Genomic DNA, 11,384 nt, shown 5'->3' with positions numbered 1-11,384 from the left:
TTCTTAACTGGAGTTTGCCCAGAGATGCACCTGAACCTGCTCTGAACACAACCACTTCCCCACTCTGAGGAAGAGCCAAGCTGCTAAGGAGATGTGAGCAGGCAAAGGTGCTCCTGAGGGACCCATGGTGCCGCTCACCTGTTCCTCTTACCCCAGGATCTTTGCTCTGCTTCACAGGTGTCTGCTTCCCTTTGAGGGTGAAGACAAAATCAGGACTGTCAATCAGTACCCCATGCCTTTCATGGCTTAGATATTTTCAGGGATCCCAGATATTTGTTTCTCTTTAGGCAGCCATGGAGGGAACTCTAAGAATTAATGTAAGAGGTGAGGGTCAAGTGAGTTTCCAGTGTAACAGTGCTGTTCTTAATAATATCACAGACACTGAGGGCCATAATCCATTTGGTGTCAGGGAATTTAATATGAGAGCGCCTGAGATAGGTTATAGCTATCACACCTCTGCTGGGAAATGATTGCGAAAGGCATTTTATTGAAGAGTGTTAAGAATTACCACAGCTACGGAAGAGGCTGTTTGCAGAATGTTAGAAGAAACACTGGAGGAAGGAGGGAGTTCATCATCATCTCTGCTTTTCTAGCAACCTGAGAGGATGGGGGGGGAACGGACTAGACTGTGTAGTGCTACAGAGGAAGGTAGGACTGTGGACAAATATCAGATGGGAACGCAGGAGATCTGCACGCAGCTTTATGTTACCAAGATAGGCAGGATACCAGTGAACATTAATCTGTTTTCACTGACTGGATCTCCCAGCAGCAGCAGTTCTTAAGGGCAACTCAGAAAGTATCGAACTTTTCCTAGCAGAACTTAATCTTCTAATTAGTAGTCATCATCTCATCAAGAAGATATTAACTGAAGAGGCCTGGGGAAGAACTTGAAAGAGGAGACTAATCTACAGTGATAAAAAACTAAAGGTCAATATGACTGAGTATCAAAGTGTCTCTTCTGAAATAGCATTATGACTGCTCAACAAACAGCTATTGCATTTAACCCTTATTCTGGTGTTTCACTGGACTAAGTACAGTCCCATGGGCAGACTATGAAAAATGTCCTGCTTATGAGGGTTTGCACTTAACTTTCAAACTTCTAAGTTTAGAGCTGCTGAATCTGGCCTATTTTAGAAAGCTGGGTCATAAGAGTAGTGAAATGTGGATGTTAGTGGAGCCTTGCAGCATGTACTGCACACAAGGAAGATCAGAAAATATCCTGCAAAAGGTACGGACAATCTGATGTTTGAATTAGGATTGTTGTATGGCGAGTTTCCCTGTTTTTAGTCTGTCTTGTTAGGGGCGAGAAACCTATTTAATCTGCATTTTCCTCCGTTGTGTTATATCTTGTGCTTCTAAAGCAAGCAAAAGGAGGAGACAAAAAAAAAAAAAAAAAAAAAAAAAAGTGGATCTGAAAGACAAATCATCACTGTAAATGTACAAAGCAATGTCTGCCTCAAAATGAACATTCAAGAGAACTGTGGTATTTGCAAAAGTAGCCAGCTCATGGACTTAATACCAAGCAGTTCTCAGTACAATGTACTATATTAGCTCTCCATATAACAACCTGATCATGAGTATAGATCTCCCGAATGCTCTCAGTGTGAGAGATCAATTAAAGAACAAGCAGCTTTGATGCTCACAGTCCGTCTTTTAGTAAACAGTGCTCTTCTTGCTCCTCAGCTGGATTCTGGATGGAGGAGACCTTGAGGAACCTTTGTGCTGGTAAAATATCACGCTTATTTCTTCTTTCATTTTGTATCCCCGAGAAGTTTTTCCTCGCAAAATCGCGTAAAGCCTGACTTTCTAAATCCATTTCCCAGCCAACCTACAACAGTTATTTGTGATTTTAAAAGTCAGCATTTACTGCGCTGAGTAGAGCACAAAGATTCAGAGGACGACCAGACTTTCAGAAGATCTCAATAATTTTAGCCAATTAATACTGTGCACCAGAAGAGGATCAGAACTATGGTGCAACCCTTGTCCCTAGTTACATTCCCAATTAGGATTAAATTATGGAAGAGACTGCAAGAGATAAAATGCAGCTGCACTAGATACTGGTAAAAGTAAAGATTTTAGCAACCCAAACACCAAGGTAGAGGTTAGCCATAGAAATGTAATCAACAGCATCAAAGAATTTTTGAAAAACACTTCACTTCTTGGGGTTATGGTTTAAATACTTATAGCTTTAATAAAGCCCTCCTGTTCACTGGCAAGCAGCAAACTGCTCTAATAATTACAGAGAATACTTTGCTGCAAGTATTTCAGCAAGTTTCAGTAAACTGAGTATCTTCTCTCTGTTTTCATCATATTGCTACCATTGCTCCTGATAATAATCAGGTCCCCCTTACTTATAATTTCAAATATCCTGTTTCTAGAAATTCTTTGGGAAGTTATTTTTTTTTGGAAATTCTTTCAGCAACAATTTGGAGGACATAATGATTTGGCATTTATATGCAGTATAAGAGCAAATTATATAGCCTTCCTTGGACACAGCAATACTTTATTTCAGTATATAGTATATTTCTACAGAGTACAGCTATACAGTCAAGAAGGAAAAAAAAGTGTAATATTCTGCTAAGCATAGAATTATAGAATATAAAAACTAGTGATCATACATTAAATTCCTCGAGTAAGAAATAACACCTGCAATCTGCACAGTTTTCTTTGTGATAATGTGATAATGCAGCACTCATTTTAGTTATGATCAGGAAAAAAACCCCAAATATGTATGGCATGGGGGTTTTATCCACCTTGAAACACTTGTCTTCTAGGACCATCTTATTCATTAAATTTAGTTTTCTGTAACTTTGAGTACTACCTCATATAACACACCTCAGGCTCCATCTTAAAGGCAGGTCAGTTTTTTGCTTTAATTCCTTCTATGGGAACACTGTCCAAAAAGTTGATTAACAGCTAGAAACTTCTTCAAATGCCTGTCTTCAGTATATTCATATATGATTTGCACTCATTTGCTCCTGAACTAGAACTAGTTTTCAGTTTAAATTGTCTTTTTCTTTCTATGATCTTTTTTCTTCAGATGCATTTATAGACACCAGTCCCCACCCCCTTTAGCATCCATTTTGTGGAAGCCAAAGAAAGTAGAAAGAAAGTAGAAATTTTGTTAGGCTGAAGAATCCAGGAGTAACATCCTAAGATCAGGCAGTCCCTGGGATTCAGAATTTGCATAGCTGCAAAATAACTAATTCCTCTCCTTCAGCTCTATCACCTACACACAGCCAGTGTGTGCAGGACCAGGACACCATCACTAGCACTTCATCACTGTCCAATATATAAGTGAAAAAATCTGGAACCTTTGTCTCCTCGGTCATTTCTAGCTGATTACCTTTCTATTGATAAAATTATACATTACATATATTATAAAATATTATACATATTAGTTATGTATATAACATATATTGCAGCTAAAGGTACTACTTCTGCTCAGTTGAATTGTATTTTGTTCTTTTTGCCTCAAATGCTACCCTCAAAATGAGACTCTAATTTTGGTATCTTTTTGGCATTAATACCAAGAAAGAGTGCCTACAAAACATATTATTGGAAATGCTTTGCATTACTTAAGGTCAAACTTTCAAATTACTCTAATATTATTCAGATATTCATAGCTGTCTCCTTTTCTGTTTTTAAGGCTTTCTTTTTCCATCAGCTTCTTAGTTTTTATGGCAAAACTTTCATTAAAATTTGCTTCACCTAAGGAGCCTCAAAAAATGCTACCTCTAGTCTGCTCCTAGCACTGGGGAGAGTACCAATATCTTCCCAAAATGCTCCAGAAGAACACACAGAAATAATTTTTCTGCTCTCTGGTGAAGCAGCTGGGATGTTACGCTGAAGGGGTCGCTATTTCTGAGAATGTAGAAAAAGAACAGAAAACACCAGACTGAAAACCTTTGCTTTGCTTTGTGAACTGCTCACCCTCAGGCTCTTGGCATTGACTGAAAAGGAAAAAAAGTTGTCACTGAATATCAAGGCATCTGTTTTTTCATTAATATTTTTCTTGCCTTGTGGCTCAAAGCTTTAACAAAATTAAATATTAAAATTAACAAAGCACTCTTGCCAAGCTGAGCCAAATAGCATGTTTTGTTAATGCCCGAGACTCACTGGCGGTAGATCATACCAGTAGCTCTTTCCTTTTACTGGCAAATACTCAGAATAACAGATGTGCATCCCTGAGCTGCTCTGCGCTCCCAGGTAGCGACATGGCGAACAGAGAGTACCCGAGATATGAATTTTGTCTTTGAGTAGTGGGAAGCACAATGAGCCAGATGCAATGGCTGAGACAAAAGTCAGAAAACGTGGTTTGGAAGAACAAGGTCAAACAATAAAGTTCATATCTTTTGCTTGGAATTTTTTTTTCTATGCTTACTCTCAGAAGTGCCTGGGTCACTTGTATTTATGTGTGAGGAAGGAATCGCACCTGGGAGATTTCAGCTAGAAAAGAGTACATTCCTTTTCTAATAATACTTCAATTTGGAGAAAGTTGTCTCTAATTTATTGCATAGCAAGTCTCTAAAGCTCTAAAGCAAAAAAAAAAAAAAAAAAAAAAAAAAAAAAAAGCAGCAAAATAAATAATACTTAGCGATTTCTTGCCTTAAATCATTTTGTTACTGTCCCCAACCAACAAAAAAGCAGCTATTTGATGTTACACAATGGTAGTTGTTCATCAGCAGAAAAATTCAGAGTACTGAAAATACTTATTGCTTTGAGAGCAGTAATAAAACATGTGCTTGCCTTCACATTAGCTATCACTTTTTTTCCTACAGAGATAGTGAGAAATACAGTAGCAAAATTCCATGTTGTTATATAGAAAACAGTCCTTTAAAGAAGTGCATGGGGATAGCTGTATTGATATTAATGGATGTCATGCAGCTAAATCCCTGCTTACTACTTATAAAATATAAAACATATGAAATTTAGAATCTTGATCATAAAACACAGATTAAATCAACACAGTCTACTCCAGAGAGAGGGAATATATTTCCCTTCATTAGAAAACAATATGTCACACTGGCATTTGAACAGCAGTGAGGCCCACCTTTAGTAACAGCACATCTTTTTCAGAGCTACATTTTATTCTCTTGTATCATTAAGAGCAGAACTCTATCTCCCTGGACTACGAGTCTTGAGCCAATAGGACAGGCTTTACTTCCTGCTTGGATGTGGGGAAGCTGACTATAAACTCAGACAAGATTGTGATTACATTTCCAAGGCAGTTATGATAATGCATTAAAGTTTGAAACAGGAAATATATATATATATATAACTGTAATATTTCTCAAACTAAGGAGAGAAATAGGACAACAGATGGGAGGGGGAGCCACACAAGTGGAAAGAAATAATTGGATCAAGGTGGCATAGCATCGGATCAGGGTGACATAGCATAGCAGCTACCAAGTTGGGGAATAAACCCCCTATTTTCTAAGCTTGAGCCAGAGGACGTGGCTAACAGACTAGGTGTGAGGAGCTGAGAGCAGAGCACCTGCACCAGAGCCAGCCAAACGCACCGCAAAATGAGAACTGGAGCTTCTGGAGATGCAGCTGACGGTTCAGCTGAAGCCAACAGCCCCTGCCTGCCAGGCAGGCCTGACTTTCAGCTGCTCAGCGGCAGCTTGCTTTCATGGGGGGACACATCTCTGATTGCCAAAATGTTGCCTATTAGCACGCCAAAACTCTAAGTCAGAAGAGAAAATATAATTTGGCGAGCAGTGCTTGAAAAGTTTCCAATGCCTGCGTTAGAGTACATTGACTACCTAATTTAACTGGAAGCTAACCAATGAAGCTAGGAGAGACACGGTACAGCTAGGAGAACATCCCTTGAGAGGACTTAAAGGGGAATTGAGCTTCTGGAGAAAAAAGATCTTCATTGTGCCTTTTTGTTCCACGTATTTCTGCTGCTGCATTTTCATAAGGTAAATGCTCATTACAGGCTAAATTATACTCTAGAACTCTAAACTAGTTACAGTAGATCTGCAATGGAATAAGTCTCCTCTTAAGTTTCAGTCTTAAGACTTAAATGAAGAAGTTTTTAATCATTTCCCCTATCCACTGCTTTGATTGCTCATTTGCAAAACAGCTGCAAATTGCTGCTGTTGCTCCAGTAGATTTTTCCCTTGTGCCCAGATAGTGGCCAACATTAAAACCAGAAAAAATGGGAAACTTGAAGATAATTTTGCAGTCTATGGAAGATTTTGGATGCAGCTGAATCTGGTCTTGAACATAGCTTTGCCTTTTTTTCCCCAAAAAGTGTTTTTCTGCAGACTCGGCAGTTTTGCAGTCCTCCTTTTGCTACATGCTGAAAGGTTGCATAGTTAGCATGCATAAAATATCTTTTACGCAGCTATAAATAACAGAAACACTCAATCTGAAAAGAAAAGTCGTTTAAAACAGAAACCCTCTGCATGGCTTTTTTTTTTTTTTTTTTTTTAAAGTTTGACACCTTCCTCTTTTTGCTCAGCACGCCCTGAGGCAGGAATGGGCAGGTGTAGAAGGGCACCCTCCTTGCAGCTATTTTCTTTCTTTGCCTTCTGCTTCCTAGCAGAAGTTCAGCTTTTGTTTAAAATATGATATGCCGCTTTCCTCGCATGCTGCTCACCCGCCCAGATATAGCAGCCTGCCGCTATGTCTCTTTATAGCACAAATGCTCCAGAAGAAAAGGTAACAGTCGCCAAGCAGCAAAGCAAAACGCCCCTTTTCCCCATCAGTTCTACTCTGCTGTCCCCTCTGGGGATCTGTGCAAGATTGGGCTAAGAAGTCTCCAACCTCTCCACAGGGTGCAAAGCGAACAGGCGGGTCAGCCACTCACCCACTTGAGCCTTTGATCAAACACCTTTGTGATAAGCACTAAATGTTTCCGAAAATTGGCAGCAGTGACACTTATGTTTCAGCCAAACCTCAGTTAAGTTCTGTATGCACTTAGATTCATGAGTTCTTGAGAACAAATTAAATTGCATGGTATTGCTTAGTTGCATGAGGAACTTAATTTCTCTATTAAAAACTTAGAAAGGTAAGTGACTTCAGAAGACTGTCATCCAGCACCTACTTGAGCAAGACAGCAGAATAAGGGAGAAAGTAAAGAAAATCCACACTGGGATAACTATTTTAACTTGTTTGTTGATATTCACACTGTGTGTGACCAACAGAGGATATCCACCTGCAGCTTCTCACCCAAGAAGCAGCCACCCAAGGGGTACAGAAGTGCTTTTTTGTAAAGTTTTGGGGTATATAAAATACAGAGCAGGTCTTCAACAGCATGTTTGCTATTTTGTAGCTTTGCTTGAGGTATTCTTCAATCTTTTACGTCAACAGCATCAAGCAGGCTTTTGTATCTCACAGCTTTGTCCATCTAGAAGCCCAATTCCGAGATATCACAGTCTGCTCTTTCCCTGGAGGCCAGTGGACTTGTCCTTGAGGTGCTATTGAGCGAGTCAAATTAAAGCTCTCACCTTACCTTTCATTACCACAGGCTGCAGGGATGTGAACTGGGAGAAGGTTCTGCAGACCCACTTCTATTAACTTCTTCCCCCAGTGGCAGCACCAGGCTTGGAGGTCCCAGCTTTCAGAGAGTCTCCCTTGCGCCCCAGCCTCCTTTACCAAGCTCCATTGCAGCAATGCAACAGTTCCTGCGAACATGCTGTGGACTGGCGCCCAGCTGAAAGTAGCCCTTCAAAAATAGCTATTTTCTAACTGAATCATTTTCCCAATCACACTCTAAAATTACTTCCCTTGCTGGCAAGCTCCCCACAGCTCTGTGGCACGCAGGCGAGCAGGGATTTGGAGGACACAGGTTCCTGCACCAGTCCCAGGCTGCACATGGTGGGCAATGAAGTCACATCCCCCCAGCCCTTCTGCAGCCTCTTTGAACATGGGGGCCACATTCAAAAGGATGCAGTAGGCAGTATCTATCTCACCTCTCTTGTCTTTTCCCCTTTTCTCCAAGTTATTGTCAGAAGAGATGGCAGGCTGCTGAACTCTTTTTCTGCCTGACTTGGCATTCAGTTCTTTTGTAAATTCAGCCATTAGCTTAGAAAGTTGCAGGCTGCCAGTCTCTTTTGAAAAAGCTGGCCCTGGTTGTGCTGAGCAAGATGAGCCTCCAAAATAGCCAAAAAAAAGGCTACGGTTGCCCACCATTCTCCATTAATTCTACTGTGGGTTGTACATTCAGAAATTATCCTTGGCAGGTTCTCAAGATATTACAGAGCAAGCTGTTTCTCACTGAATTTTAAAATACTATCTTTCCATTATTAAAATGATTTAAAAATCATTTGCATCCTAGACATTGACAGACACGCAATGCAATAACAGCAAACAAATAAGCAAAAGCAATAAAGGAAGAACATAACCCACCAGTGTGGAAGGTGTGAAGGTAAAATGTAAAGTTTCATGCTGCCAAAGATGTAGATGAAAATAAGGCATTCGAATATTGACCAACCTGACAAAGTGCTGGGTGCCTTCAGTTTCCACTGATGTTGCTGCAAGTCAGAACACATTAGTCTTCTCAGGAGGCTCTTAGCACTCTCCAGGATCAGGCCTTTGGAAGTAGGCTATTTGTCACATTTAAATTGAATGTAATTGTCAAGGCTGAATAGCTAATTAAATTATTCTTTCTCTCAGAAAGAATAGAGAAAGTGAGAAAGCATCATAAAATTATCATTAGACCTCTAGGGGGAAAAAGGCTTTTGAATAACTACGTATAAATAGCAGGGAGAATGCAAGAATCTCTAATTTAAACTATTGGGTTGGGTTTGGTATGGAAAATAATTTTCCTAATAAATCACCTTTTTACTTAGGATTATTAGCGTAAAAATAAAAGAGGATGTTAAATTATATTATTTTTATACTAATAATCAGACAACTTTACAATAATAATCTGACAGAACAGTCAGAACTTGCATGGGGCTGACTTCTACCCCTTGAAATTTGGGTTACGGGTGTGGTGTCCTGCATCAAAACGCAAAGAAATACTCTGAGACTTACATTAGCAGGATCTAAGACTCAAAGGAAACAGAAACTTTTCACCTAACTCTTGGTAATCAGAATATTTTTCATTGTCTGCTGTTGCTCTAAGTCAGGTAACAGGAAGAGCCCAGCCTCCATCTCAACTGTCTGAAGTTCCAGCTTAGAAATCTGATGTAGTTACTTCTTCTATATATTAACACTGAAGTCCTTGCCAGAAAGCTACCAACGCACCAGTAGCTTTGACTGCATAGATCACCAATTATGTCATCTATGCCTTATAACTACATAAGGCAATACAAATGCCCCCTTAAGTCCAGCATGAGGTGAAAGTGAAGAAGAGAAGGACCTCTGGGGCTATTTAAGTTTTCCAATACCATACTAAACTTTATTCTTTAATAACGGGGCATAGTGTTTGGTGTTATGACCTATTTTCAGACAGAAGTTTAATTAAACACTTAACGAATGCATCTCATTGCTTTGCATGCACTCTGCTCTAAACAACCAAGCTAATGATGTAAACATCACTATTTGATTATTAATGTAATTGCTTTCATGCACGCTGGCCTCCTGATAACCAAAGTGGCTAAAATCCTGCATGCGACCAGGGGAACCCATCGTACAATGCTCCAGTTTTAGCCTAAAATCAGGGATTGAAGCGATCAGGGGATTATTCAAAGAGAGTAGCGTAACACCACTGACGTGGGCTGTTTTGGTGAATGACGCAGCATGGAAACCCTGGATGTATTCTTGTGAAAGACACTGATTTTTAGCTGTGGAAATATGAAACCATCAACATGTGTATGTTGAGTATATCCCACCATCGCAACATGTTGAAACATGGCAAACAGAGAGATCACCCACTTCTGTGGGAAATATCAACGTTTGTTGTCCAACAAAGCACTGGAGCTGACCATCGGCTTTCAAACAAGGAAATAATTTCGGCCAAATGCTTGGCAAGGTTATTCAATTGATCAACTAAATTAAAAAAAAGATCATTACATTAACCAAAAGACTGCGTTTGGGTGATTTCCTTAAGTAAGACCTCAAGATCAGCCTCAGGACCTTTCCTCAGACTCTGGTGCCTGCATTAGAGTAACACAAACTATGGTCCAAGTCCTGCAGTTGTGCAAGATCTGTATCAAGCTAACAGATTTCTTCCAGGAGTTGGTTACTTTGGAAAGAATCACACATTTTAATCAAGATTTTAAATGAAAAAAAAAAAAAGACATTTCCATTATGTAATCTTCTTCTCCCCAGCTCAATAGCCAATAGCCAAAGTGGACTATTTTTGCAAAATGGTGATAAATTTCAAGACTTTAAGTTACAAACTTTAGCAAAAGGAGTTGTCAAAATATTTTGAAAGGCTGTCAAACAGCTCTAATTCTTAGAAACCATGATGCAGTGATGCTTGGAATATCGTTTTGTCAGTCCTAAGGTAACTAAACCATGTTCTTTGCTGCTTCATCTTAGCTTCTTTTCTTCATGGAAAGTTACCAGGACAATTTATACCTATTGCATGAGTCTTCAAGCTGCTCAGCATCCCTCTGTCCTGGTGCCTTCATAAACAGGACAACTCTAGAAAGGTCATCACAGAGCCCAGATTGAATGAGTTTCTAGAGCTTGCAGAGGATGCAATTCTTTTACCCAAGGAAATAGCTAATTTTTCCATCTCTCTGTGTGGCCCAAATATCACTCACTCAGAACAATGCATGACCAGATCCTCATGTTTTAATATTTTCTACTGAAAAAAAAGGATCAGATAAATTTAATCAAAAATATCAGGGCTCCAAACTACCAAAACAACAACATATTTCCAGGATATTTGGATAAGTTATCTTAAATCTGCAACATTTAATACAGTAGATTGCACGTAATCGCTTCTGGATCACCAGAGTGGAAATTATTTTGGGGTATAGCTATTGGCACTAAATGGTCCAAATCTGACCTATTACATTAAGCTCTTAAACAGCAATGGGAGTTTTTCTGCTAGCTTCAATGGGCTTTCCATTAGGTCTGATAAACTTTCTCTGTTTTTTCTCTTCTTCTGTCCTTGAGATCTTCTATTAGTTCCCACAGCTACTGAGTTTGGGGATTTATTGGTTTAATTATTTTATTTTTATTTGGGTTTAGTATTCACAATGGGAAGCATCTAACCTTCTGAAATAGAAAGCAAATATTTTTCTTAACACAGCATGTGGCATTAGACCCTTTGAGCAAAACAAGAGATTGGAAATCTTCTTTGATAGTTCTGAACTCTTTCTTTCCACCTCTACTAAAAAAAAAAAAAAAAAAAAAAGGCTTTAGCACAAAAGCAAGGAGAGCAAAAAGTGATGTTTAAATGGATAGGTGGCTATAAAAGAGTGATATTCCAATATTCTCAATCATTGCATACTTTGAATGGTGTTTATTAT

Source organism: Tinamus guttatus, unplaced genomic scaffold (assembly GCF_059628265.1).
Source record: "Tinamus guttatus ecotype Peru unplaced genomic scaffold, ASM5962826v1 Tinamus_guttatus_pri_ptg000456l, whole genome shotgun sequence".
In the NCBI taxonomy this organism is placed as follows: domain Eukaryota; kingdom Metazoa; phylum Chordata; class Aves; order Tinamiformes; family Tinamidae; genus Tinamus; species Tinamus guttatus.
The sequence above is the reverse complement of the archived record's forward strand: the minus strand, read 5'-3'. Positions refer to the sequence as shown.